Source organism: Micropterus dolomieu, unplaced genomic scaffold (genome assembly GCF_021292245.1).
Source record: "Micropterus dolomieu isolate WLL.071019.BEF.003 ecotype Adirondacks unplaced genomic scaffold, ASM2129224v1 contig_14635, whole genome shotgun sequence".
Classification (NCBI taxonomy): Eukaryota; Metazoa; Chordata; class Actinopteri; order Centrarchiformes; family Centrarchidae; genus Micropterus; species Micropterus dolomieu.
Genome location: NW_025743621.1, coordinates 1 through 6,312, shown reverse-complemented (window position 1 = coordinate 6,312; position 6,312 = coordinate 1). Strand labels below are relative to the sequence as shown.

Here is a 6,312-nt window from a genome sequence, read left to right as displayed (position 1 = left end):
TGCCAATATGAGCAGGAATCCAAGTCAATTGAATCTCATAGCATTTTTCCCTTATTCTTGTGTATATTATCAATATTGAATACAGTAAATCCTGATGAATATTAGATATACCAGTCATGAGACTGTATAAAGCTGACACTGAATCACTTCCAATTAAAGCTTTTTTGATTTTGTTTTCCTCAATCCATTCTAGCGCCATCTTAATAGCATATAATTCAACTGCATACACACTCAGATCATTTGTGGTTCGTCTGCTTATCTCACCTCTTTGGTTGAAAATTTAAACTGCAGATCCAGTCTTTCCTGTTTCTGGATCCTTTGATCCGTATGTATAAATCTGAATATACTCTTTACATTTAAAATCTATATGTCTATAAAATTCCGCAACCAGATCTGTACTATTACTTACTGTTTTAACTGAAAGTAATTTAAAATCAACTTCCATGGTTTCTAGCTTCCATACCGGTGTATCAGGCCATATTATAGTTGGGCAGAATTCCTTTTCATACACTCCCAATTCTCTAGCCGCCTCATCTCTACCCACCCAAAACTGAACTTTTGTGCTCTCTCCCTTTCCCAATTCTCTTGTAATATTATTTTAGTTGGATGACTATCTCCATGCCCTTTTAGATTTACCCAATAATTTACAAGCAATTGTTTACGTCGGATGTTCGATGGCATTTCTCCCGCTTCCACCTGTAGAGCACACACTGGTGTTCTTTTATGGCAGATTGCAGCCATGACTTTTAAAGGTGCATACGCCACCTACTGTACCGGAGTATGTTGCATGAACTATGTTTGTTGACACAACTTCATTTCATAAAATAATTAAAATAATATTGAGAGAAAAAACTAAATCCTATTATATATATCTCTATATTTTTCAGATAATAATAATAAACCTTCAAGGCTTCACTTCCTTCCTGCCTGACTTATCTTTTGATTTAGCCTTTGTGAGGATCAAACTCAGCAGGAAAAGAAATGTACTTGAGTAACAGAATAAATCAAGACTATTTGTTGAGTTTTTGTCTTCAAACCTTTATTGAAATAAATGAGAAGCTCTGCAGCCATCAGCAGCTACTAGATGCTGCTCCAAGAAAACTTTATTAAAGTGAAAATCAGAGTCAACACAGTTTGTACACAACAAGTTCAGCCCTGAGATCATTTCACCATTTCTAAGAAAACACATTTCTGACATTAAAGGCACAATCAGTGAGCCAGATGTTAACCAAAGTGAAGCCTCGTCCACCACCAACATTTAAACCACAGGACTGGAAGTTGTCTCCCTCCTACACAGAACACAGAGACACTGAGGAGGAACCATAGGACCAGATCCTAAACCCAGGATAAAGAGGTTCAGTGAATGTGGTGTTGAAGGTGTGGAGGTGGATCAGTGTGTCAGAGGAGACTCTGTAGAAGGACAGAGTGCCAGCAGGACAGTCCACATACACTGCTGCTCTGTTAGAGGAGGAGGAGGAGGAGGAGCAGAGAGGGAGGACTGTTTCTCTCTTATTGTGACAGACAGTGTAACGACCATCAGAGCAGCTCAGACTCCAGGACTGATCATTCCATCCAAACACACAGTCTTTACTGTCTCCTCTCCTGCTGATTCCTCTGTAACTCACTGATATATAAACTCCTCCTCTCCACTCGACCTCCCAGTAACAGCGACCAGTCAGACCATTTCTACACAGCAGCTGAGGCCAGAAGTCAAATCTCTCTGGATGATCAGGATATGGCTGCTTCTCTCTCACATGTGTCACCTTCCTGTTGTTGTCAGACAGTTTGAGCTTTCTGTTTACTGTGTTTGTGTCCAGTGTGAGTTCACAGAAATCTGATGGAGAAATGAGACACAACACAGCAGCAGTTTATCATCAGACACATCTGAAGGTTTATTCTCAGTCAGTAATGTTTGAATGAATAAATACCACAACTATCAACTTTGTATTAAGAGAAACTGACTGTGTGCTGTTTTGTCATCATGAGTCAGATTGAATCCACACTTACACTTCCTCACATCAGGTTTTAACCTCTGCTCTCCACCATGGTCCACCCTGGAGGAAGAAACACAGTCAGAGTGATTTTCTATCCAACATGAGTCCTAACTGCTGTTCAACATGAAGCAGTGTTCCTCAGTTTGTCAGTGTGACAGAGAAACAGGCTGAAACTCATCTGTGTCAACTGTCTCCAGGATTCTTCCACTGTCTGAGAAAAGGACCTGAAGAAGAAGACAACTAATATGAGAGCAGGATGTCAAATATTGTCCTCTGCATGTTGTCCCGCTAAATAAACAGTTTGACCAGCATTCACACATGAACAACTAAACTGTTTCCAGACTGTTCTCAGATCAGATTCAACTTGTATTGAGTAATTTCTGTCAGAAACAGAGGGTCTGAGGACAGAGAGGCCACATGATGTACAGATTGTAAAGCTTTGAGACAAGTTTGTGATTTTGCACTTAATAAAACTGACTTGGGAATTTCATATCAATAAAGGACTGTATTTCACAGAGACAGATGAGGCTAAATGATGAAGTTAACAGAGAATAAAGGCACAGAGAAGGTGTTTCTCTCAGCAGCAAATAATTATATGCATCTAAATGTGCGCATTTGTTTTGCTTTAAATATTTAACAATTGTATTTATAATTAACAAAACACTAGTGTTTACAGTGTTGGACAAACCACTTGGAAAATGAAGTGAGCCAAGCTACCAGTTAACTCTACATTAAATGAAGCTTCACTACACTGAAGCTACGCCCAGGAGAAACGTAGCAAGCTCAGCTACAGCAACATGGCAAAAGTCCTTTACTACATCTGAGCTACTTTTATTTATATTGAACCAACTTCATTCCAGAGTAGCAAAAGAATAAAGACCTGCTCCAAACAGTAACAACGTGATAGAGATCTAAATCAGACAGAAACTCCTCTACTTACTGGGAGAAATGCCCAAATATAACAACAAAATGTATTTCCTCACAAACTGAGAACCAGTGGAAAAACATTGTTACTTTAATAGATGTGCTGCTTGTCAAGAAAGCATGACATTTTCAACGTATGATTTATTTTGAGAGATACACAAAAGTATTGTCAGCCACTGATTGTGCAAGTTCTCCCATTTAGAAAGATGAGGTCTGTTTTGTCATACGTACACTTCAACTATGAGACACAAAATGAGGAGAAAAAAAAAAAATTCCAGGAAATCACATTGTAGGATTTTAAAGAATTTGTAAATTATGGTGGAATATAAGTATTTGGTCAGTACTCAAGGTCAACGTTTCCTGTAAGTCTTCAGCAGGTTTGCACACTGTAGCTGGTATTTTGGCCCATTCCTCCCTGCAGATCTCCTCTAGAGCAGTGATGTTTTGGGGCTGTCGCTGGGCAACATGGAGTCACGGAGATCATTGTCATGCTGGAAGACCCGGCCACATTCCATCTTCAACGCTCTCACTGATGGGAGGAGGTTTTGGCTTAAAATCTCACGATACATGGCCCCGTTCATTCTTCCTTTAACATGGATCAGTTTTCCTGTTCCCTTTGCAGAAAAACAGCCCCAAAGCATGATGTTTCCTCCCCCATGCTTCACAGTAGGTATGGTGATGCAACTCTGCGTTCTTCTTCCTCCAAACATGACGAGTTGCGTTCTTAACCAAAAAGTTCTATTTTGGTTTCATCTGACCACATGATATTCTCCCAGTCTTCTTCTGGATCATCCATATGCTCTCTGGCAAACTTCAGACGGGCCTGGACATGTACAGGGGGGGACACGCCTGGCGTCCCTCTCGGCGTAGTGTGTTACTGATGGTAGCCTTTGTTACTTTGGTCCCAGCTCTCTGCAGGTCATTCATCAGGTCCCTCCGTGTAGTTCTGGGATTTTTGCTCACCGTTCTCATGATCATTTTGACCCCACGGGATGAGATCTTGCGTGGAGCCCCAGATCGAGGGAGATTATCAATGGTCTTGTACGTCTTCCATTTTCTTACAATTGCTCCCACAGTTGATTTCTTCACACCAACCTGCTTGCCTCTTGTAGATTCACTCTTCCCAGCCTGGTGCAGGTCTACAATTTTCTTCCTGGTGTCCTTCGACAGCTCTTTGGTCTTGGCCATGGTTGAGTTTGGCGTCTGACTGTTTGAGGCTGTGGACACGTGTCTTTTATACAGATAACGAGTTCAAACAGGTGCCATTAATAAAGGTAACGAGTGAAGGACAGAAGAGCTTCTTAAAGAAGTTACAGGTCTGTGCGAGCCAGAAATCTTGCTTGTTTGTGGTGACCAAATACTTATTTTCCACCATAATTTACAAATAAATTCATTAAAAATCCTACAATGTGATTTCCTGGATTTTTCTTTCTCATTTTGTCTCTCATAGTTGAAGTGTACCTATGATGAAAATTACAGACCTCTCTCATCTTTCTAAGTAGGAGAACTTGCACAATCAGTGGCTGACTAAATACTTTTTGGCCCCACTGTATATATATATTATTGTTAACATTTGACTTTCTGCTTTCATTTATTCATTTAGCTGACGCTTTCATCCAAAGAGACTTACAATTGCTATACATGTCAGAGGTTGACGCCTCTGTAGCAACGAAGGGTTAAGTGTCTTGCTCTACATATCAAAGTTTCCTCCTCACTAGAGGAAGAGGTGGTCAGACTGGACCCTGATCCTTTTCACAAGAGCTTTTTGTTCAGGCGACACAATAGAAAGTAAACTCAGTCTCTCGTGTCTTTATTCCCCTGCAGCAAAGTCACAAGGATTTGATGTACGTGATGTGACCGTCATACGAAAGTGCTTTTGTTGGCTACACATACAGGTCTGTGTATGGCAAATCCATTTTCCAGCATATTGATAAGACTCAAGACATTTACAGAAGAGTTTATCAAGATATTGTTTTTCATGGATTATTTATATTTACAGATAAAATGCCACATGAAATAAGGATGATAAGATATTTTAAAAAACCTCTGTAAATGTCTTGTTATAAGACCTCAGAAACAGTGTGTGAAATGATGATGCTCTAACTGCTTTAAAGGGCGAGGAATATGACTTGATTTGGACTAGCTAACGTTGTGCTGTAGAAAACTTTCAAATGATATATGATTCAATACGGAGAGTTCTCGAAAGACCGGTCAAACTTTTAGTTGGAAAGTGCTAACAAAGATGAGATTTACGCAATCTAAAGATCACAAACTTGGTGTAAAATAGACAAAACATAATGTTTAGAAATATAAATTATATATATATATATCATATACACTGCTCAAAAAAATAAAGGGAACACCTTAAACAACACAATGTAACTCCAAGTCAGTCACACTCCTGTGAAATCAAACTGTCCACTTAGGAAGCAACACTGATTGACAATCAATTTCACATGCTGTTGTGCAAATGGAAAAGACAACAGGTGGAAATTATAGGCAATTAGCAAGACCCCCCCAATAAAGGAGTGATTCTGCAGGTGGTGACCACAGACCACTTCTCAGTTCCTATGCTTCCTGGCTGATGTTTTGGTCACTTTTGAATGCTGGTGGTGCTTTCACTCTAGTGGTAGCATGAGACGGAGTCTACAACCCACACAAGTGGCTCAGGTAGTGCAGCTCATCCAGGATGGCACATCAATGCGAGCTGTGGAAAGAAGGTTTGCTGTGACTGTCAGCGTAGTGTCCAGAGCACGGAGGCGCTACCAGGAGACAGGCCAGTACATCAGGAGACGTGGAGGAGGCCGTAGGAGGGCAACAACCCAGCAGCAGGACCGCTACCTCCGCCTTTGTGCAAGGAGGAGCAGGAGGAGCACTGCCAGAGCCCTGCAAAATGACCTCCAGCAGGCCACAAATGTGCATGTGTCTGCTCAAACGGTCAGAAACAGACTCCATGAGGGTGGTACGAGGGCCCGACGTCCACAGGTGGGGGTTGTGCTTACAGCCCAACACCGTGCAGGACGTTTGGCATTTGCCAGAGAACACCAAGATTGGCAAATTCGCCTCTGGCTCCCTGTGCTCTTCACAGATGAAAGCAGGTTCACACTGAGCACGTGTGACAGACGTGACAGAGTCTGGAGACGCCGTGGAGAACGTTCTGCTGCCTGCAACATCCTCCAGCATGACCGCTTTGGCGGTGGGTCAGTAATGGTGTGGGCTGGCATTTCTTTGGGGGCCCGCACAGCCCTCCATGTGCTCGCCAGAGGTAGCCTGACTGCCATTAGGTACCGAGATGGGATCCTCAGACCCCTTGTGAGACCATATGCTGGTGCGGTTGGCCCTGGGTTCCTCCTAATGCAACACAATGCTAGACCTCATGTGGCTGGAGTGTGTC

General features: G+C 41.9%; 1 long non-coding RNA gene across 1 annotated transcript; it reads right to left on the bottom strand.

Annotated features, from left to right (window-relative positions):
• Positions 1 to 1,022: 1,022 nt before the first annotated feature.
• LOC123966958 lies at positions 1,023 to 2,546 on the bottom strand. The gene is made up of 2 exons (XR_006824136.1): positions 2,008 to 2,546; positions 1,023 to 1,834 (listed from the first exon to the last, which is right to left on the bottom strand). It is a non-coding gene; the product is annotated as an uncharacterized LOC123966958 (long non-coding RNA).
• Between the last annotated feature and the right edge of the window lie 3,766 nt (positions 2,547 to 6,312).